The following is a 23,407-nucleotide window of genomic DNA, read 5'->3' on the forward strand; positions in this document are numbered from 1 at the left end:
AAAAAATTGCAAAGTCTAGTATAGATAAGTAGCAATGACTCCTAGTGTTCATCCATATCCGGTCTGGTATCCTTCCTGCCACCTGGGAGGACTTTACTTCCCTGCCTCTCACAGTAAGGCAGGGTCCTGTAACTAGTCATCATCTGTGGGTTGTGGACAAAAGCGGAGTGTGGCACGTTCCAGGCGACACATCTAACTGTCAGGACGAGACCCTCCAGCATTCTCTCCCCTGTGCCTTCTGTTCTTCCCTGGACAGAAGTCAGGATTCATAGAGGACTTTGAATGCGTCAAAAGAAAGTGTAGTTTTGTTAAGCCGCTGAGATCTCACATTTTTGTTACTGCAGCATGAAACAGTTTATGCAGACTCACGTATACACGGTGGTGGAAGAAGATGATAAAAATTGTAAAAGTGACATTTGAACGACTAAAGTTTGGGGAACATTGTAATAGAAATAAACAACACCCTGTGAAAGGATAGCAGATTATCTGATGTTGGGGGATTCTGAAAGGTTTCATAGAGAACATGGTATTTGAGTAGCTCTTGTAGGATGAATAGGAGTTGGACTGGTAGAAGCAGAGGTCAGGAGCAGTCCAGGGTGAGGAAGGAGCGCACGTGGGTACACAGAGTAATGGACATCATGGTGCCTTCAAAGGACGATAAGAAGTAGAGTACTGCTAGGCCTTGGGAACAACGAGCTGGATTTGTAGGAGGCAAGGCTGACATGTGAGTCAGGACAGCAGTGTGAGTCAGGGAAAGGGATAGCTCACTCAAGTGGTTGAATTAAAGGGAGTTTAATGAAGGTATGATTTTCAGAGGTATAGGCAGCTTTAAGGAAACCAGCAAGGATAATGATGTGTCCAGCTACTAGCAACAGTCTTTACTACTCTTTAGGATGGAGGAACAAGGAAAGGAAGCAGAGTTTCCTGAACTCAGAGGGAGCTACGGCTATTGGAGGGCAGGGGAGAGCAGCCAATGCCTAGTCTCTACCTGGCAGGGAAAGAACAAACAGGGAGTACTATTGCCCCATCCTCTCTAACCTATTGCTCTTACCTTGTTGACTTCCTGCTGTATTCCCTGTTCCTTAGGCAGGTTTGACATATCACAAGTGCTCAATAAGTATTTTTGAATTTAAAATAATGAATGTTCTACTTAGGGAAATAACTACTTGTGTGCTTGTCTGAAGTTTATTCAATTTTTTAGGCTGTTACTTCATAACTTGAAATGATTGGTACATGTTACAGTTTTAACCAAAAGGCTGTCTTTCTACATTAATAAACCCTACATTTATTATGATGAGTGATGCTAAAGCATTTTCATATGGAACTTTCACAATATGTCAACAAATCAATATAGAAAAATTCTCTATGTTGGTGCTCAATCATGGTGCTTGTAAAATGAGAGAGATAAAGTTTACGGGATGTCTAAAGAATGATGAATCCTAAATGCAGCACGACTTTGTTTGAATGAAAGCTTTGGTTGCCCAAATTGTTTTCATTTACTTCAAGGTGGAACCATAGGTCAGTCATTCTTTATTAGATTAATATGCTCTTCTTGTTGACTGCTTGGAGATAGTTAGCTTTTATTCTAAAAATGTTCCCACTAATTTGAAAAGTAACTTTCAGGCCTATGATATCTGTTGAAAAAATAAGATACTCCCATCCAAAATATAAGAACCAGCATCTTTGTGGAAATCTCAAACTAAAAGACTTCAGATTTTTTTCTGGTTCTCTTTTTAATGTGAACATTTGTCTAGTACCTTCGCAGGTTAAGGCAGGGTTCATAGTTTAGGTGCTGCACTGCCATCCAATTTCACAGCAAACATTTCTCAACTCTGCCCTACCTGCTGCCCCCACCAGCACTTTTTAACTGGGGCTCTCCTTCTGCTTGACCAACTGGTCACAAAATCCCCAGTTCATTCATGCTCAGATCCAGTCCCCATTCCGCATCTGATCAGGCTGGCTTCAAACATGCCAGTGATTACTGATTATCTACAGGAGATGTCCAAGTTGGTTTTTGTGACACAGGGCCCTCTTGGGACAACTCCCTGTTCAGCTGCACTTTTGTTTCAAAGGCTCTTCTCTGTATTAGCTTCACCGTTAACCCCTCAACTCCCTTTTAAGTTCAGAAGGGTCATAAAAAAGACTCAGTCAGGTGGCAGCTTAGCATATGACCCAGAACATTTGCATTCAGACAAAACCAAATTTGATACCTTTTCCAACTTACTAGGTTTGTCATTTTAGATAATTTACCTAATCCTCTCAGCCTCAGTTCCCTCACTGGGAAAACGGGAATCATTGTAGAAATAGTAGTAGAAATACCTTAAATGATTGTAAAGCACATGGCCCATGGCATGTGTCGGGAGGTGGCAGCTGTCTTTGATAACTGTTCTAGACAGTGCCTGGCAGAGGGTGTGCCCCCTACTTAGTGTGAGTTCTCTTCCCACCTCTTAGTGCAGACAGAGTTTCATCAGAGAGCCTCTTAACCAGTGGCCTTATCTGCCAAACTGCCCACCCTCGGGAGTAGTTAAAATACTTTCCAGGAGCTTTCAAGTCCAAGTAACTTTAGTGTTTGTTTCCAACCGCATGGGCTCCTGCAGTGGCCAGTTGGTAGCCATGCTCTGGAAATGAGGCAGAGTTCAGATCTCTACTGCATTTTATGGGCACAAACAACTCGAACTCAGTAAACACTTTCATTGCCATGTGGAGCAAAGCATACTGAAGCCTTGCTATGACACTTTCTGAAATCTTAAAAAGCCAAAGGGGAAAAAATAATTAAATTTTTGAAAATCTGGGGTAACAGTAACAGGGCATGACCAAAGCAGTAATTGCTGTGCTAGCCTTTCAAGGTAACTGATCTCTCCTGTGGTTGATGATACTAAACCCCCTGGGATTAATTTGAAGACATCTCTGTAGGGTAAAAAAAAAAAGACCAATTCTGATGCCAGCCTAAGATCCTTAAGACTACTGTTCACAATAAGAATGCCAGTCCCAGCAGTATGTAATCTAAAAGCGTCCATTTTGTATGAAGGAGTGTACACAAATTCAGATTAAGATGCAACTACAAAAAGGTAAAGGCTTCTTAATCAAACCTGTGACACAGCAGGTAGATTTATTCTGACAAGGTAATGAATGATATGGCTTTGGTGGGAGCGCCAGTTAAAACCAATTATTATCAACTTGACATGACAGGCTGCTAAAATGTCTTCCAGGACTCACCCTCTTTTCCGAGGCGGATATTTTTGTTTCTGGGCATGGTTCTGATTTGGGATGTTCCGAGTTGTTTTTCTTTTTAGAAATGCAGATGTAGCCATTGTTTTAGAAAGCCTCCAAGTGGGTCACCCTGATTTATCCTTTTAGGATGGTTTCATTATGAAACGAGTCAGTTGCTTCCTGGAATGGGACCAATGCAAAGAACAATTCTAAACCCTAATTCACTACAAACAATGAATGCAAAACATTCATTGCTATTTGTTTTAACAAGGACATTGCAGTTATAGCCCAGGAAAGGAACTGGTAATCAGCCTGGGCAGTGTCACAGCATCTTTCCAAAGGGGACCTGATCACACACAACTTGTATTACTTAAGTTTTAACTGTATCACATGGCATCATTTTACCTACTTATAAGGTGATAATCCTATATTAAGCAATTTTTACAGATTGTGTTTTGCGGCCTCATTTCTGGACATAGTTGCCTGTTTTCTCTCAGGAAGCCAGCCAGCTAAGCACGCAAGTAGCAATGCTACTATCCCAGCTCCTCTGTGTAGTATGGCTGTGGACGCTGTGAAATTCCATTTCCCTCCTTAGCCTTATCTCTACATTGAACCCCACTAATCAGCCACATACCCATAATGTCTACTTAGTTGATGCAGCTGAACTTGGACAAGGGGATGTGCTGGAATCAGACCCCCCACTCCATCATTCACCAGGGGAATGACCCTCAGTGAGGGAAGTATTTTCCGTGAGTCTTACCTTTCTCAGCTAGAAACTTGGGCCAATAAGAGAATCTCTATGAATCTCCATTTCCCAGTTTGTAAAATGGGAATCATAACATCTATTTTGCAGGACTGTTGGGAGGATTAAATGAGATAACTATGTGAAGTGTTGGCTTATGGTATGGGTCCAATAAATTATCTCTTTTGTTATTGTTGCCTTGAATTGTTCTTCTTTTTAATTCTTAGTGATTTAAAATCACTTTACCTATTTTTTCTTTCATAACTTCTTATCTCAGTTTGTTCTCCAGACTTTACTCATTCACTGTTCTAGCTGTCTTCCATCTCTGCCTGCCCTTTACATATTTAAACTCTCTTGCTTACTTTGTCTCCTTCCCTCTCTGTAAATTTCATGAACTGTTTATACCATTTCCCCAGTGTGGAAGCAATCACATACCCCAGGGAACTAGGTTTCTATCTCTGAAATACATCCACATTGCATTCCACTGCAGTGACTCTCATCCACCCAGTAAACCATTGGATTTTGTCACTTTAACTTGATTTTGTAGGTACCTTGAGATAGAAAGGGTTTTTTTTTCTCTTTTTTTCTTCTTTTCTTCCATCTTTTCTTTTCTTCCTTCTTTCTTTCCTTTCTCTCTCTTTCTTTCTTTCTTTCTTTCTTTCTTTCTATTACTTTTAAAAACAAGTTTGTATACTTATGGTTCATATTATTGATACTATTTCACAGGGAGAAAATGATAGAACAATTTCTGGCAAATGAAAGTTGAGGCAAAAAATAATAACTGAAGATGTTCCTTTTGAATTTTTGTAATCTTTTTAAGAGAGAAACTTTTTCGGAAATTATTTGGACTCTAAAAGTAGTTGAACTTTTCTGTGAAAAATATCTAAATTCTATAATTAAGAAAAGCTACCCCTTTTGCATTTTCTCTTCTCCAAGAGTTACCTAAAATTGTAAGGAGGAAGACTGCCATCCTGATATGGTAGTTGGGTTTTGAACTATGCAACTGCAGCAGGCCAGGAAAGAAAGGGAGGACTTGGATCACATGCATGTCACATCTGGTTTTCTTATTAAAAATGCCCTGCTCACCATCAGCACTCTTATAAGCCTATACAAGTCAAATTATGTATTTGATTGCTTCTGGGTTTCTTTTATTAGTGTGTTGGCTGGTTCTTTGGATATTTTTCTGTCTTCATTTCAGTTAATCAGTTTCTTATTTTTATCTTTCCAGAGAACTCAGCTTCTTAATATGGAAGACTTTTGTTTTCCTGTAAATGCAGAGAACTGTCATGGTCCAAATTGCCAAATCCAATGCTTAGTTCTGTTTTCTCCATAAGTGAAAATTCCCATAACCAACTGGCCATCTGATTAGTTTATCGAGTTCCAAGAAACAAAGACTTTATTTCTCTTTGTGTCTCTTTTGAAAACCTTGCCACTATACAACTATGGAATAAATATTTCAGGACTTCTGTACTGGTTGTGACCACAGATTTTAAAAGAATAAAAAAGAATCCAGGTGTGGGTTTCAGAATTGATCATTTTAATATATAAAAATCATCTTTTTATGTAGTCATATATATTCAATGTTGTAATTATTGAATAAAGAAAGAGTTCTGCACCCATAGTGTTACTCAAGAAAAAGGAGAAGGAAGAAATATTATTACAGAAGAATACCAGCTTATGAATGTAGGAGGAATGGCCAAATTGGAAAATAACCATCTTAATTTAGTAATTAACTGAGGCAAAGATAACTAATGAATGGTAAAATACACATGCATGGCAAAAAACACGTTGTAACTAGGAAACAACACTTAATGTGATCTCATAGTATCACCCCACAGATTACCTACTGATTAGAAAGAGAGAAAGAAAGGTTCTTTCACAATGGAAAGATCTGGTAGACATGGCCTCAACCAAGTAATCAAAGTTAGCATCATCGATAATGGGTCCACTGGCAACACGTGCTTCCTAAAATGATGTATTGGGAAATTCACAACATTATGTGTGTAGTATCCATGGAGAAATATTTAACCTAATCTTAGGGAAGCGACTGGACAGATTGTAAGTTGTTTGTTTTACCTGCCAACTTGCCAAAATTTTCAATGGCATGATAGATAGGAGATGAAGAAGACATGACAATCAAATTCAGTCCCTAATCCTTGGGTAGATCCTGAATCAGAAAAAAATTGGGACAGTTGGGGAAATTTCAATATGGAATATGTATATTAGATAATATTATTGTGTCTACTTAAAATTATTTCAGTGTGAGAGTATGTGGTTTTATAGAAGAACGTCCTCATTCTTAGGTGATACATGCCGAAGTGTTCTTGGATGAAATTCATAATGATTATAACTTTTTCGAATAATTCAGAAAAAAAAGTGTGTGTGTAAATATATTTATTTTGTATACGAGAAAGGCAGAGAGAGAGAGAAAGAGAGAAAGAAAGAGAGGGAGAGAGAGTACACATTGGTAAAATGTTAGTTCATACATCTAGGGCAAGGATATACAGGTGTTCATGGGTACTTTTTTTTCTGCAGTTGGAATCAGCCAGAAGTGTCTATTTTTGTCAGGGAAGATGGTGCAAGGAAGCTATCTCCCTGGCAAGAAGAAAGAGCCTTTCTATAATTCACTGGCCACATCTCTGAGGAACGAGCAACAGCAGCTCACACTCAGAAAATGACCTTGGGTCCACACAAAAGTGATCAGACTACCAGCATTTCCTATTCATCTCTCTTCTCCAGAAGTGCTTGGAGAAGTCAGGGGAGGGGTGGGGGGTGGGGGAAGGAAAGGAGAAAATGGATCCTGAATCAGAAATAGAATTTTCTCCCACCAGCTCTGTGAAGACCAGGATAAAGAGAGCCTTAACTTACCTTCCAATAGTTTGTAATATATGACACAAAAGTAGGGGCACTCAATTTTGCTCCAACTTTCCACCTTAGAATCTTCAGGGCCTTTACAAACTGAAGGGCAAATTTAATTTGGTTTCAAGTTGTGTACAATACTTTTTTTTTTTTTGGAATTGCACAGCACCAGCAAAGGATTAAATAAGACCGTTGATAGCATCTGTGCGTGTCCTATTAAGCATGCTGAGAAAACAGAGGCAGAGCAAATAACCTGCAGCAGGACTTGAAGGGCAAGCAGGAAGCCTGCAGAACTGTTTCGAATCTTATCATGTGAATTAGAGAAATCAGTCAGCAGGTGCTTTGGCCCCGAGTACGTATTTAACCAGAGCGCAGGAGAGGAAAGATGTTTCTGAAGGCTTCATTAAAAAAGGGGAGTAAACAGCAGAGGCAGACTCCTCCTGCACCCCTCAGCTTCCTGTTTCAGCTCAAATCCAAAGTGAAGAGGAAACCAGCTCTAACAGTTGCTCTTAAAGAAGAAATGAGAAAAAGAGATTAGGAGGATTAATAGATAAGGTCAAATTTAGGTGGAGGGCGCTGGTGCTACAGTTGTGTTTTTCAAAAGGACCACTTGATTCAGTGTGATATATCCTGATTTTTATTTAACCTATAGCTTTATTGAGAACGTTAGAAAATCTCACCCTGTATGCTTCTAGCCTCTTAGCACGTTAACTATGTTTATATTCATGGTTATCTCCTTGCTTGATAAACCTTACATGTGGTAGAGACAAGACTTAAAAAAAAATTTTTTTTTATTGAAGAATAGGTGACTTACAATATTGTATAAGTTTCAGGTGTACCGCACAGCGATTTAGTTATATATATATGTGTATACATATATATTCTTTTTCAGAGTATTTCCCCTTATAGATTATTTCATAATATTGAGAGTATAGTTCCCTGTGCTATACAGTAGGTCCTGGTTGGTTATCTATTATATATATACATCAAAAGTAGTATGTATATGTTAACCCCAGCTTCCTAATTTATTCCTCCCCCCCCCCCACTTCCCCTTTGGTAACCATTAGTCTGTTTTCTGAATCTGTGAGTCTCTGTTTTGGAAATAAGTTCATTTATGTCTTTTTTTTCTTTTGATTCCACATATAAGCGATATCATATGATATTTGTCTTTGTCTGGCTTACTTCACTTAGTATGATAATCTCTAGGTCCATCGACGAGACTTTTAACTGAGAAATTTTTGTGATATGGTGATGGAGTGGGGGCAACGTAGGAAAGAATGCGTGAAACCTAGTTTAATAAAAGAGTGTGCCATTCTATACACTAATGATGAAAAATCTGACAGAGAAATTAAGGAAACACTCCCATTTACCATTGCAACAAAAAGAATAAAATACCAAGGAACAAACCTACCTAGGGAGACAAAAGACCCGTATGCAGAAAACTATAAGACACTGATGAAAGAAATTAAAGATGATACCAACAGATGGAGAGATATACCATGTTCTTGGATTGGAAGAATCAATATTGTGAAAATGACTATACTACCCAAAGCAATCTACAGATTCAGTGCAATCCCTATCAAATTACCAATGACATTTTTCACAGAACTAGAACAAAAAATATTAAAATTTGTATGGAGACACAAAAGACCCCAAATACCCAAAGCAGTCTTGAGGGAAAAAACGGAGCTGGAGGAATCAGACTCCCTGACTTCAGAGTATACTACAAAGCTACAGTAATTAAGACAATATGGTACTGGCACAAAAACAGAAACATAGATCAATGGAACAAGATAGAAAGCCCAGAGATAAACCCATGCACCTATGGTCAACTAATCTATTGCAAAGGAGGCAAGGATATACAATGGAGAAAAGACAGTCTCTTCAATAAGTGGTGCTGGGAAAACTAGACAGCTACATGTAAAAGAATGAAATTAGAACACTCCCTAACACCATACACAAAAATAAACTCAAAATGGATTAGAGACCTAAATGTAAGACTGGACACTATAAAACTCTTAGAGGAAAACATAGGAAGAACACTCTTGGACATAAATCACAGCAAGATCTTTTTTGATCCACCTCCTAGAGTAATGGAAGTAAAAACAAAAATAAACAAATGGGACCTAAGGAAACTTCAAAGCTTTCGCCAAGCAAAGGAAACCATAAACAAGATGAAAAGACAACCCTCAGAATGGGAGAAAATATTTGCAAACGAATCATTGGACAAAGGATTAATCTCCAAAATAAATAAACAACTCATGCAGCTCAATATTAAAAAAACAAACAACCCAATCCAAAAATGGCCAGAAGACCTAAATAGACATTTCTCCAAAGAAGACGTACAGATGGCCAAGAAGCACGTGAAAAGCTGCTCCACATCACTAATTATTAGAGAAATGCAAATCAAAACTACAATGAGGTATCCCCTCACACCAGTTAGAATGGGCATCATCAGGAAATCTACAAACAACAAATGCTGGAGAGGGTCTGGAGAAAAGGGAACCCTCTTGCACTGTTGGTGGGAATGTAAATTGCTACAGCCACTATGGAGAACAGTATGGATGTTCCTTAAAAAACAAAAAATAGAACTACCATATGACCCAGCAATCCCACTACTGGGCATATACCCACAGAAAACCATAATTCAAAAAGACACATGCACAGCAGTGTTCATTGCAGCAGTATTTACAATAGCCAGTTCATGGAAGCAACCTAAATGCCCATCGACAGACGAGTGGATAAAGAAGATGTGGTACATATATACAATGGAATATTACTCAGCCATAAAAAGGAATGAAATTGGGTCATTTGTTGAGATGTGGATGGATCTAGAGACTATCATACAGAGTGAAGTAAGTCAGAAAGAGAAAAACAAATATCGTATATTCATATGTGTGGAACCTAGAAAAATGGTACAGATGAACCAGTTTGCAGGGCAGAAATGGAGACACAGATGTAGAGAACAAACGTATGGACACCAAGGGGGGAAGCGGCGGGGGGTGGGATGAATTGGAAGATTGGGATTGACATGTATATACTGATGTGTATAAAATGGATGACTAAGAAGAACCTGCTGTATAAAAAAAAAAAAAGAACCAAAACAGCCAAGACAATTTTGAAGAGGAAGAAGAAGATGTGGTAGAGATAAGGTGTGGAGACTTATTTATGCAATAACAAGACATTTAAAATAAAATTAGTGTAACGTTGGCATGGGAGTGGGCAAGTACTGTATGTCAATGTAACAGTTCAGAGTGCTCAAGAAATGACCCACATATAATGAGAACTTGGTGTTATTATAAATTGGCATTATATTGATTAATCAATATATTGTGCTAGATAATTTTGTATGAAAAAAATCAACTTAATTCTATATCTAGGACTCTTCTTGGAGTTTCAGACTCATACTCAAACAATGTATCCCAACTGAACTGATTGTAACTTGTCAAACTATTCCTTTTGTATTCTGTGTATCACTAGCAAAGAAATTTGGGAGCCAGTATTTAGTAAAAAAAAAAAAAAAAGTGTGCCATTGCTGTATGTTCTTACTTTAGTAGAAGGGCAATAGTTCTCCTAGAAGCTGCATGGAGATTTTCAAGAATATATGTAAAAAAGTTATTTCACTCAGTGAAAAAAAATCATCCAAACCTCATGTCTTCCCATCACTTATAAACTAAGTTGCCTCTTATACTTCCCCAGGGGTAATTTCTTTAAGCAGCTCATTTTTATCCTGACTTGAGCTCTTGGTGAGATTTTTTTTTCCTGGGTAGTCTATAGTAAATATTAAACATACTGCAGAAGAATTTATTACAAGCCCAGAAAATAACTTATTTTAAACTTTTTTATGTTACAAAGAATAGTGCAAATGACAAAATATTGCACCTAGTAAAATAATCCTGATTTGGGTTTTTTTGCTTTATTTTTTTAATATAAAGACTAATGCCTCTTTTTATTTTTAAATCTACCTTGCTTCTTTTAGTATCTATTTCTGAATTCAAGCAGTTTTTAATTAAAAAAATAAGGATATTTAACTCTCCCACACAATATTTCTTATGTTTGAATGGTCCTCTTAGGGCTCATATATTGATATTGGAATGCTGTTTTTCCATTTCCTTTCATGGGGCTTGTTTCAAAAAAGTTAGGTTCAGATATTCTAGAAGAATCTATAGCAATTTTATTCTTATTTATAAAATGGTTTCAGAGGGGAACACTTATATAAGACAGAGTGGTAGAGCACACATTTCAGTCACTTCACCACAGCTGGCTGGTCCTGTGTTTCTGAACTTCTTACTATTGGGAGGAGTCATCTTTCCTTTGCACGGTTTTTCACTTGATATTTCAGTAACACCTTCAGCAGGGAGATAGACTTCCTGAATGAGGCAGAGATGGATTGTTAAGCACTGACAGATCCTCTGTCAGAACATCTTGTCGCTCAGGGAGTACCTTCTAAGGCCCTGTTCCTTTGATTGATTTTCGTAACCAGTAGCCATTATATGGTGAGACCGTTTGGTGTCAATATTGATTGCTAGCTTACTTTACTGAAGGTAAACTAAGGTTCATTGACATGAAGCCATCACATGTGAAATGATGGAATGAATCTGGGAGCAGAGGATGCATGTCATGGGTAATCAGTGTGGAACATTCGCATGGATTCTGAGCAACTTTTTCACACAGAGGGAACAAATTTTGCACACCAACAAGTCAGCGCCAGGCAACATGGCTGAAAGATTTAGAGAACTCAGAGGAGACTAATGGTACCTACTTCCCTAAAGCACAGGTCCAGTGCCCAATACCTTTAATTTAATTTGTGTTAAGTGGCATCCACAGGAGAGCTGCCGAGGTGCCATCAGTTTAACATTTAGGTGAAAAAGTTACCAATTCAATTTTTCTTTCACGGTCATTCAGGTTCCATCTTTTATTACAAAAAGTACAACAAGTATCTGATAATAATGAGGATAAAGTTAATAATATTTAATATTTATTAAGTACTTACTGTGTGCTAGGAACATGTGAGATATTTGTATTTATTTATAAGTATGAATCGCTAGAGTAAAACACAACATATTGGAGGAAAGCAGACTTTCTTTTGATTCTTAAATACTTTGTCCTGTTTTACATATGTATGCAGCCTCATAATTCATCAAAATCTTCTCAACTCAGAATTGCCAAGTATACACTAGTCCATTTTATTTAACTAGCTCATTGAGTCAGCTTTCTTTTCAATTCATGGGCATTTGACAGTATTACAGAATGCCTACTGGTATTACTGTCTCCTTTCACATTACAACAAACTGAGAAACGTTTTTGGTGCCAAGTGAATTAAAGTAAATCCTGAATTTTTCAATTATTTAAATATATTCATGCTGCCAGGAAAAAATACAGTATAGATCAATAGGAGACAATAATCTAGCATCTCTCCTGTTTTATGCTATTCTTTAGGAGTATAGTATTCTTAAAAGAAGGCGATTAAAAATTTTCAAACCACTGGAGTATCATCAGAATGAGTTTGCATTAAATTTGTTATAAATGTAGGCTATTTCAACATGGCTACCCCAAAATAGAAAACCAAAAGTATTGTGTTTAGGATTATTTAAATACCAAGAATGTTCAGTTTGTACTTAAATACAGTTTTATTTACACCATTTTTTACTTCATTATAAATGGATAATTCAACTATCTTACAGTAGAAAAACTTTTAGCTTTTTCTGCCCCTGTCTTTGGGCCTTGGACAACTCCTTGAGTGACCATTGCCTAGGTGTGTATAGGAACACTTTGCCAATGTTTCCTAAAGTGCGTGTGTTCTTTGGAAAGTTAGTTGCTGGAATGTTATTAGGGTTCAACAGAAATATACATCCTTTATCAATTAAGTTCAAGAAATAGCACTCAAACATAATTAAATGTTCTTGTTTAGATGTTGTGTTTCGCTGGGATCTTGTTTATTGCAGAACTTCTCTCTTAGAAGTCCAGTTGAATTCCACTAATTTCAGAAGAAAGGGAGTTTGAGTCTTTAATTAATTCCCACTTGGATCAAATAGAGAAGATTCCTGTCGCAGATGATTGGAAAAATTTCATTAACAAAATAGGAAGCGCTCCTCCAAAGTCTATGGCAATATGATCTGGAGCAGAGTTAACAATCAGATTGTAGATATAGGTATCTGTATGTTTATTGCCTACAGCTGAACTGAACAAAAAATATTTTCTTCTGATAAGACGGTATGATAACAGAGAAAGAAAATCTTGTTCTGTGGTTTACTGATGGGAAAAGTACATTTTATATACCATCAATTCCCAGCCATGCTTAAATAGCAGTTTTAGAAATAACTTCTTAAATTACAACATTTAGGGACAGAATGAAAAATGTATGGATACATACAATTAAAATGGTCCAATAATTAGACAATTCACAAAATGTTCCAATGCAACTTCATGATTGATGAGTGTCAGGAGAACATCTTTTCAGATAAAGTTTGACCCCTGATTCCTCTGTGATAATAGTTATCTCTGTTGATAAATATTGACATTCATCACTACCAAAAATCTGTCTCTGCTTTTTAGACAAAATTGGAGTGATCCCAATTAATAGTAATGAGATACAGCATAATTTTTTAGACTTGTACCTGTATGGGAATTAAGAAACAAATAGTATTTTTAAAATATATTTTGATAATTTGGCACTAACTACCCAAGAACTATCCATATGGCTGCCTACACTGTCAGAGTGTCCTACTCCTGATCAGTTATGTTGGCAGTCGTTGACTTTGACTTTGAAGTCACAGACGATGAAAGTCAAGATTAACACATGAACTTTAACCTTTAGGTTAAAACGAATTTTTTTTTATGAAAAAAGAAAGTACTTATCCATTATCAAAGAGCCAAATTAGTATCAGCCCTGAAAGAGTTGTGCACAGAATAGGTTTGGTTTTGATGAGAGTGAGTCAAACTAGTATCTGAAAGAGTCAATTCATGTTATAGCAACAGACCTGGATACCAGGCAGTACTAAACCATGACAATAAAAAAGCATAGAGGTGACTAAGTGCCCATCAACAGATGAACGGATAAAGAAGATGTGGCACATATATACAATGGAATATTACTCAGCCATAAAAAGAAATGAAACTGAGTTATTTGTAGTGAGGTGGATTGACCTAGAGTCTGTCATACAGAGTGAAGTAAGTCAGAAAGAGAAAAACAAATACCGTATGCTAACACATATATATGGAATCTAGAAAAAAAAAAATGGTTCTGAAGAACCTAGGGCTGGACAGGAATAAAGATGCAGATGTAGAGAATAGACTTGAGGATGCAGGGAGGGGGAAGGGTAAGCTGGGACGAAGTGAGAGAGTGGCATGGACATATATACACTACCAAATGTAAAATAGATAGCAAGTGGGAAGGAGCCACATAGCACGGGGGGATCAGCTCGGTGCTTTGTGACCACCTAGAGGAGTGGGATAGGGAAAGTGGGAGGGAGACACAAGAGGGAGGAGATATGGGGATATATGTATATGTATAGCTGATTCACTTTGTTATAAAGCAGAAACTAACACACCATTGTAAAGCAATTATACTCCAATAAAGACGTTAAAAAAACAAAAAGCATGGAGGTGACAAGGTAGAAAGAAGAAAGGAAAATCCAAACCTTGTATGTGGAAAAACCAACTGCCTTGAGTAATTATGTGATATAACAGACTCTTAAATTTATAAAAATATATACAAATAATTTTTAAGTAAAGGCAAAGGGCCAAACATCAGACATCAATGTCACCCTTAAAAGCAACAATATTGCTACTCCTATGAGAAGCATTGGAAGGTAAAATCAATCCATGTGATTCAACAACAGCAGCTTACTCTTATTTGAATTGTATTTATAAGTTGAAGCTTCAAACCCTGCTAAGATGTCATTACTGTGCATGAGAAATGAAGCAGGACAAGAGCTTAGATCAACAGTTTTCAAACCTACTGAGCAAAGGGATCTTTTTCCAAAGCAAAAATCTATGACAGAATACCAGTGTATGAAAACATATTTTTCTATTTGTAGGTTTAAATTGATAGCAGTTATGTATCACAGAGTCATTCAAAATAAAAGGTCATTTTGATAAATAAAAATTCTGAAAATGAGTGTCACAGAGGACAGTCAAATAAGTTTCAGCATTCAATTTATTGATATATTTTGTTTTCTTTCTACAGAATTGAGCAAGTCCTAATTCACATATATAAGTAGTTGCAATGGCAACAGCTTTTGAAGAGTTTTGCAGGGTAGCAGGTAGACATTCCTCTCAGGTTTGCATAAAGATAAGTTTATCTGTACAAATCAGTGTGGCAGTTGATATCAGTATGTTAAAATATGTGTATCATTTTTATTACATGTCTTAAGACAGTTAAAGTATTCTTAATGAAGTTCAAACTAACGTTGTTGTTCAAACTGACATTCCAAAGGACCCCTTGAGAGTCAATAGTGGGGTACAGTTGGAATGTGCTGGCTTAGAGGCTCCTAAGAAGGGTTATTCAGAAATGCTTTATTGAGAATAGAAAGAAGCAACAAAGTGATATTATAATAATTTATTGTAGAGCTTTATTAAGTAGTTCTGTCGTCAACATTATCAATTCTTCCCTCTAATAATCCAGATGCAACTAAACCATTTCAATTCAGGCTTACATCTGGTGGATACTGAAAAAGTATCTTTTAAAGTTACAGTTACAATGGTGGCTTAGAATGCCAGTTGTTTATGGCCAAGTAAAGACAGTGGATACAGTCAAAAGAGAAGATGAGATCATAGATATAATAATTCAAGGGAAATTAGGATGGAGTCACCAAATCCTACTCTTCCTTTCAGGATTCAATTTAGAAGCCTAAGTCAATCCCCTAAAACTGGATTAGGTGCTCTCAGCCTAGGAGTGGGGGGAACAGAGATCAGTTGTTGGGCATTAATTTTTCTCAAATATTCTCTTTCCTGGGTTCAAGTATGCACATATGCTGGGGTACTTCTGCCTCTTCCTGTAATACACTTATACTTGCCTCTATCTAACTCTAGACTATAATACTTGTGAGGACAGAAACCGTGTTCATCGTGTGGACCAAGACCGAATTCAGTCCTTACCAAAGAACTGGTCCCAAACATGTGTGAAATGAATGTACAGATGAGGAAATGATAGTTATTCATTACCACATAAGAGAGAGAATGAAAGGGAAAGATGAGGGTTGTAAAACACGATGAGCAACTTTGCATAGGGAAAGAGTAAAAATAAAGCGTCCAAATATATACTGGCAAAGTTAGTGTTCCTATGGACCTTGATTTTTGTTTTCATTGCATCTGAAGACAAATGCTATGACCAGCTTAGGTTTCCCCAGCCTAGCAAGGGGTGAGGCTAGATCGCTTCTAGAGTAATTCATCATCAGATATCGCTCTCAGTGGAGGGAGTGGTGATGTTGATGATTAAGCAGAAGGTATTCCCCCCACCCCCCAGGAGAGATGTTATAAGAAGGGCCTTGCAATCCTAGAAGTGCTGTTTTTCATTGAGATGCAAAGTTGAGATCTTAATCTCTTGAAACACTACTGGTTCCCTAAACTGCTCAGTAAGAGACAGCCAATAAAAATAATAGTGTATAGAGTCTTGTATTTGGATAGCTTTTCTCAGATTTTACAGCACTGTCATATTCATCACTTTATGAGGGCTTCACATGAGAGAGTTTGCAAAGTAGATAGAATAAGAGATATAATGATGGGAGAACAAAAGCTGAGAGGTAAAATTCAAGCTCTTGTGGCTGAAACAGTGACAAATTTGGGATGAGAAACTGTTGCTTTCCATCCAGGTTCTGTGTGACTGAGTTTTATGAATTTAGTGCTGAAATAATTGCTTGTGTGCAATATCTCCCAATACACCTCTCTGGATTTGGGTAAAGCACCAAAGTATAGAAGCCTTTTCTGTCTCTTTATTTGAGTAACCATGGAGAGGAAACCCAGCCAAAAAATCAAAACACTAATCTTTCAGTTGAACCTACGTTTATGCTCCTAAAGATGCACCAGGGGAAAAGCATCACTCATTGTCTTAGTTAAGCTAGTGTGGTCCTGAATGGGCAATTGCAGAGTTATATTTTAAAGAAAGTTGCAGTATTGCATTGTAATGCCTGATGAAGTATGTGGGTTGTGTGCAGCACCTTTATTCCAAAGCTTTTAATAAGTGCTTTCCCATTCATCCAGTCTCTTACCCATGAGAAAAAGACAAAAACATTCTCCCTCAAATTCATTTGTATAATGATAGATGTAGATTTCCTAATCTCTCATCAGATGTTTCAAGGTTGTTTTTTTTTTAAAGCTCAGAATTGTAGAGACACATCTGTCCACCATCAACTCTTATAATGCAAAAATCTTTCTAAGTGACCTGAAACAGAAGTTGTGTGTGTTTTCAAATCCCAGATCCCTTCCCTGTTATGTCTGAATATATCTCTAGCACTCCATTTTACCTCTCAGGATATGCTGAAAAACTGACCTTTCTTGACTGAAGCACATAAAGATCAGAAAATGTTTTCTCCTTGTGTTCCTGAGAGGAAGAAGAAAGCAGGGTTGGCCAGGACATATTCTGTACCCAAGGATGTGGACAGGAATGCACCACAGAAAGCCTGGGGTGGTGGCAGCTATATGTGGCAGGTGGCAATGAAACAGGGACTTGTCAGGTAGAGAGATATAATCTCCTCAAGTGGAAGAACATTTCCAAGTCCTCCTGCAGGTAGGAGGAGCAATGAAAACTTCTGGTCAGTGGCCCCCTGTGGGTGGGCTATATACCTTAAAGAGGAAAGCTTCAAATTCATATTCGTATTTATACTATAGATAAAATGTTAAATGTTGCATATTTTATATACTTTTTTTAACCCCCAAATGGAGAGAGATACTTTTAGAATTTTGTATATTTTCATGTACTCTTTTTTACCCCTGAATGCATAAATATACTTTTGGAATACTTAATTTGAAAAATAAATGTATCTAATAAATCCTGCACCCCTATGAGGTTTTAGTGGTTCTAAAACATCTCCATCATAGGCTGCAAAGAATATTATTCTCAGGTAGAAAACTGATAAATTTTTATATATGATCCCTTCACTCATCAACTATGGATGTGGAGAGAACCAAGGTTCACCAGCTCGCCTGGTAAGCATATGGTACAAATAGGACAGGGGCCCAAATCCCCTGATGCACAGTACTGGGTTCTCCCAACACCATCAGTGGTACTCAGCTGCTAAAATGTCAGGGTAGTATAGAAATAGTCTAGTTTGCTCTTAATTATGTATATATAAACCTAGTTTATATTTAAATTATTTTTTAAAACTAAGGCAAAAATGAGATACATTCTCAAAAAGTAGACTCCTTCAGCAATGATCTAGACACTATTTTTCAAACTGTACTGGGGACAAAAGGAAACAGTATAAATGAGTAAAAACTATGAAGGGAGGAGAACATCTGGCCCACTCCCACTCCTGCAATTGGAGCTGGTTATTATAAATTTGTACCAAAATCCCCTTCTTTATATTGTTTTAAGGGAGAGTTAGCTAAAGGGAGAGCTGGTATGAAATTTGGAAGGTGGAAGCAAAGCCAAAAGCCATTACTCTCAGAAGGTTATGACCCTCAAGCCTGGCGATGGGCAGACCCAGGAACCAGCACATCCTCAACCTACTAAGGCTGTAGTTACTTAACAGGAGCTACTTCCCCAGCAGCTGCAGTTTCTGTTGACCTCATCTTCCTCTTTGTGCTGGTCCCACATCTGTTGCCAGATCTGCATGGCATCTTGGCTTTCCCTGCAAGCAACAAACAGTGCTTGAGTGGTTAATGATCATTTCTCTGGTTCTCCAATACCTCCCTTCCAGGTCTCTATAGACACTTTGCTTTCCTGACTGAATTCTGGCTGATAGAGGGTCTAACTAAAACAGAAAAATAAATATAATATGGATAAGATTAACAATCTACAAACATGACCCACTCTGAGAGATGATTTCTTAACATGTTGCCCAATGGGAGCAGATTAGCTCACCATCTAGTTTCTCTAACCAGCAAGCTATTTCTTGAACTAATAACAAAACTAACATCTACTATTTCATGAATATTTATTATAACTCAGGCATTGTACACCTATTCTTTTTTTTTTAACATCTTTATTGGAGTATAATTGCTTTACAATGGTATGTTAGTTTCTGCTTTATAACAAAGTGAATCAGCTATACATATACATATATCTGCATATCTCCTCCCTCTTACATCTCCCTCCCACACTCCCTATCCCAACCCTCTAGGTGGTCACAAAGCACCAAGCTGATCTCCCTGTGCTATGCGGCTGCTTCCCACTAGCTATCTATTTTGCATTTGGTAGTGTATATATGCCACTCTCTCACTTCGTCCCAGCTTACCCTTTCCCCTCCCTGTGTCCTCAAGTCCATTCTCTACATCTGCGTCTTTATTCCTGTCCTGCCCCTAGATTCTTCATAGCCATTTTTTTTTTTTTACATTCCATATATGTGTATTAACATACAGTATTTGTTTTTCTCTTTCTGACTTACTGCACTCTGTATGACAGACTCTAGGTCCATCCGCCTCACTACAAATAACTCAATTTCGTTTCTTTTTAAGGCTGAGTAATATTCCATTGTATATATGTGCCACATCTTCTTTATCCATTCAGCTGTCAGTGGACACTTAGGTTGCTTCCATGTCCTGGCTATTGTAAATAGAGCTGCAGTGAACATTGTGGTACATGACTCTTTTTGAATTATGGTTTTCTCAGGGTATATGCCCAGTAGTGGGATTGCTGGGTCATATGGTAGCTCTATTTTTAGTTTTTTAAGGAACCTCCATACTGTTCTCCATAGTGGCTGTATCAATTTACATTCCCACCAACAGTGGAAGAGGGTTCCCTTTTCTCCACACCCTCTCCAGCATTTATTGTTTGTAGATTTTTTGATGATGGCCATTCTGACTGGTGTGAGGTGATACCTCATTGTAGTTTTGACTTGCATTTCTCTAATGATTAGTGATGTTGAGCATCCTTTCATGTGTTTGTTGGCAATCTGTATATCTTCTTTGGAGAAATGTCTATTTATGTCTTCTGCCCATTTTTGGATTGGGTTGTTTGTGTTTTTGATATTGAGCTGCATGAGCTGCTTGTAAATTTTGGAGATTACTCCTTTGTCAGTTGCTTCATTTGCAAATATTTTCTCCCATTCTGAGGGTTGTCTTTTTTGTGTTGTTTATGGTTTCCTTTGCTGTGCAAAAGCTTTTAAGTTTCCTTAGGTCCCATTTGTTTATTTTTGTTTTTATTTCCATTTCTTTAGGAGGTGGGTCAAAAAGGATCTTGCTGTGATTTATGTCATAGAGTGTTCTGCCTATGTTTTCCTCTAAGAGTTTTATAGTGTCTGGCCTTACATTTAGGTGTTTAATCCATTTTGAGTTTATTTTTGTGTATGGTGTCAGGGAGTGTTCTAATTTCATTCTTTTACATGTAGCTGTCCAGTTTTCGCAGCACCACTTATTGAAGAGGCTGTCTTTTCTCCACTGTATATTCTTGCCTCCTTTATCAAAGATAAGGTGACCATATGTGTGTAGGTTTATCTCTGGGCTTTCTATCCGGTTCCATTGATCTATATTTCTGTTTTTGTGCCAGTACCATACTGTCTTGATTACTGTAGCTTTGTAGTATAGTCTGAAGTCAGGGAGCCTGATTCCTCCAGTTCTGTTTTTCTTTCTCAAGATTGCTTTGGCTATTCGGGGTCTTTTGTGTTTCCATACAAATTGTGAAATTTTTTGTTCTAGTTCTGTGAAAAATGCCAGGGGTAGTTTGATAGGGATTGCATTGAATCTGTAGATTGCTTTGGGTAGTATAGTCATTTTCACAATATTGATTCTTCCAATCCAAGAACATGGTATATCTCTCCATCTGTTTGTATCATCTTTAATTTCTTTCATCAGTGTCTTATAGTTTTCTGCATACAGGTCTTTTGTCTCCCTAGGTAGGTTTATTCCTAGGTATTTTATTCTTTTTGTTGCAGTGGTAAATGGGAGTGCTTCCTTAATTTCTCTTTCAGATTTTTCATCATTAGTGTATAGGAATACAAGAGATTTCTGTACATTAATTTTGTATGCTGCTAATTTACCAAATTCATTGATTAGCTCTAGTAGTTTTCTGGTAGTGTCTTTAGAATTCTCTATGTATAGTATCATGTCATCTGCAAACAGTGACAGCTTTACTTCTTCTTTTCAAGTTTGGATTCCTTTTATTTCTTTTTCTTCTCTGATTGCTGTGGCTAAAACTTCCAAAAGTATGTTGAATAATAGTGGCGAGAGTGGGCAACCTTGTCTTGTTCCTGATCTTAGTGGAAATGGTTTCAGTTTTTCACTATTGAGAATGATGTTGGCTGCGGGTTTGTCATATATGGCCTTTATTATGTTGAGGTAAGTTCCCTCTATGCCTACTTTCTGGAGGGGTTTTATCATAAATGGGTGTTGAATTTTGTCAAAAGCTTTTTCTGCATCTATTGAGATAATCATATGATTTTTATCCTTCAGTTTGTGAATACAGTGTATCACATTGATTGATTTGTGTATATTGAAGAATCCTTGCATTCCTGAGATAAACCCCACTTGATCATGGTGTATGATCCCTTTAATGTGCTGTTGGAGTCAGTTTGCTAGTATTTTGTTCAGGAGTTTTGCATCTATGTTCATCAGTGATATTGGCCTGTAGTTTTCTTTCTTGTGACATCTTTGTCTGGTTTTGGTATCAGGGTGATGGTCACCTTGTAGAGTGAGTTTGGGAATGTTCCTCCTTCTGCTGTCTTTTGGAAGAGTTTGAGAAGGATAGGTGTTACCTCTTCTCTAAATGTTTGATAGAATTCACCTGTGAAGCCATCTGGTCCTGGACTTGTGTTTGTTGGAAGATTTCTAATCACAGTCTCAATTTCAGTGCTTGTGATTGGTCTGTTTATATTTTCTATTTCTTCCTGGTTCAGTCTTCAAAGGTTGTGCTTTTCTAAGAATATGTCCATTTCTTCCAGGTTGTCCATTTTTTTGGCATATAGTTGCTTGTAGTAATCTCTCATGATCCTTCGTATTTCTGCAGTGTCAGTTGTTACTTCTTCTTTTTCATTTCTAATTCTGTTGACTGAGTCTTCTCCCTTTCTTTCTTGATGAGTCTGGCTAATGGTTTATCAATTTTGCTTCTCTACTCAAAGAACCAGCTTTTAGTATTATTGATCTTTGCTATTGTTTCCTTCATTTCTTTTTCATTTTTTTCTGATCTGATCTTTATGATTTCTTTCCTTCTGCTAACTTTGGGGTTTTTTTGTTCTTCCTTCTCTAATTGCTTTAGTTGTAAGGTTAGGTTGTTTATTTGAGATGTTTCTTTTTTCTTGAGGTAGGATTGTATTGCTATAAACTTCCCTCTTAGAACCGCTTTTGCTGCATCCCACAGGTTTTGGGTCGTCGTGTTTTCATTGTCATTTGTTTCTAGGTATTTTTTGATTTCCTTTTTGATTTCTTCAATGATCTCTTGGTTATTAAGTAGTGTATTGTTTAGCCTCCATGTGTTTGTATTTTTTACAGATTTTTTCCTGTTATTCATATGTAATCTCATAGCGTTGTGGTCGGAAAAGATACTTGATATGATTTCAATTTCTTAAATTACCAGGGCTTGATTTGTGACCCAAGATATGATCTATCCTGGAGAATGTTCCATAAGCACTTGAGAAGAATGTGTATTCTGTTGTTTTTGGGTGTAATGTTCTATAAATATCAATTAAGTCCATCTTGTTTAATGTATCATTTAAAGCTTGTGTTTCCTTATTTCTTTTGATTTTAGATGATCTGTCCAGTGGTGAAAGTGGGGTGTTAAAGTCCCCTACTATGATTGTGTTACTGTCGATTTCCACTTTTATGGCTGTTAGCATTTGCCTTATGTACTGAGGTGCTCCTATGTTGGGTGCATAAATATTTACAATTGTTATATCTTCTTCTTGGATTGATCCCTTGATCATTGTATAGTGTCCTTCTTTGTCTCTTGTAATAGTCTTTATTTTAAAGTCTATTTTGTCTGATATGAGAATTGCTACTCCAGCTTTCTTTTGATTTCCATTTGCATGGAATATCTTTTTCCATCCCCTCACTTTCAGTCTGTATGTGTCCCTAGGTCTGAAGTGGGTGTCTTGTAGACAGTATATATACGGGTCTTGTTTTTGTATCCATTCAGCCAGTCTATGTCTTTTGGTTGGAGCATTTAATCCATTTACATTTAAGGTAATTATCGATATGTATGTTCCTATTACCATTTTCTTAGTTGTTTTGGGTTTGTTACTGTAGGTCTTTTCCTTCTCTTGTGTTTCCTGCCTAGAGAAGTTCCTTTAGCATTTGTCGTAAAGTTGGCTTGGTGGTGCTGAATCCTCTTAGCTTTTGCTTGTCTGTAAAGGTTTTAATTTCTCCGTCAAATCTGAATGAGACCCTTGCTGTCGGTTTTTCCCTTTCATCACATTAAATATGTCCTGCCACTCCCTTCTGTCTTGCAGAGTTTCTGCTGAAAGATCAGCTGTTAACCTTATGGGGATTCCCTTGTATGTTATTGGT

The 23,407-nt window shown here is 37.3% G+C and overlaps 1 long non-coding RNA gene across 1 annotated transcript in view; it reads right to left on the reverse strand.

Moving 5' to 3' along the window:
• The window catches only part of LOC309615230, a 68,177-nt gene extending 45,046 nt beyond the window's left edge, over positions 1 to 23,131 (reverse strand). Inside the window, exon 1 of the long non-coding RNA XR_014236653.1 lies at positions 19,376 to 23,131. This is a non-coding gene — a long non-coding RNA (uncharacterized lncRNA). The remainder of the gene's footprint in view (positions 1 to 19,375) is intronic.
• Positions 23,132 to 23,407: the final 276 nt, after the last annotated feature.

This window comes from Balaenoptera borealis (genome assembly GCF_965194805.1).
Source record: "Balaenoptera borealis genome assembly, chromosome: 17".
NCBI lineage: Eukaryota > Metazoa > Chordata > Mammalia > Artiodactyla > Balaenopteridae > Balaenoptera > Balaenoptera borealis.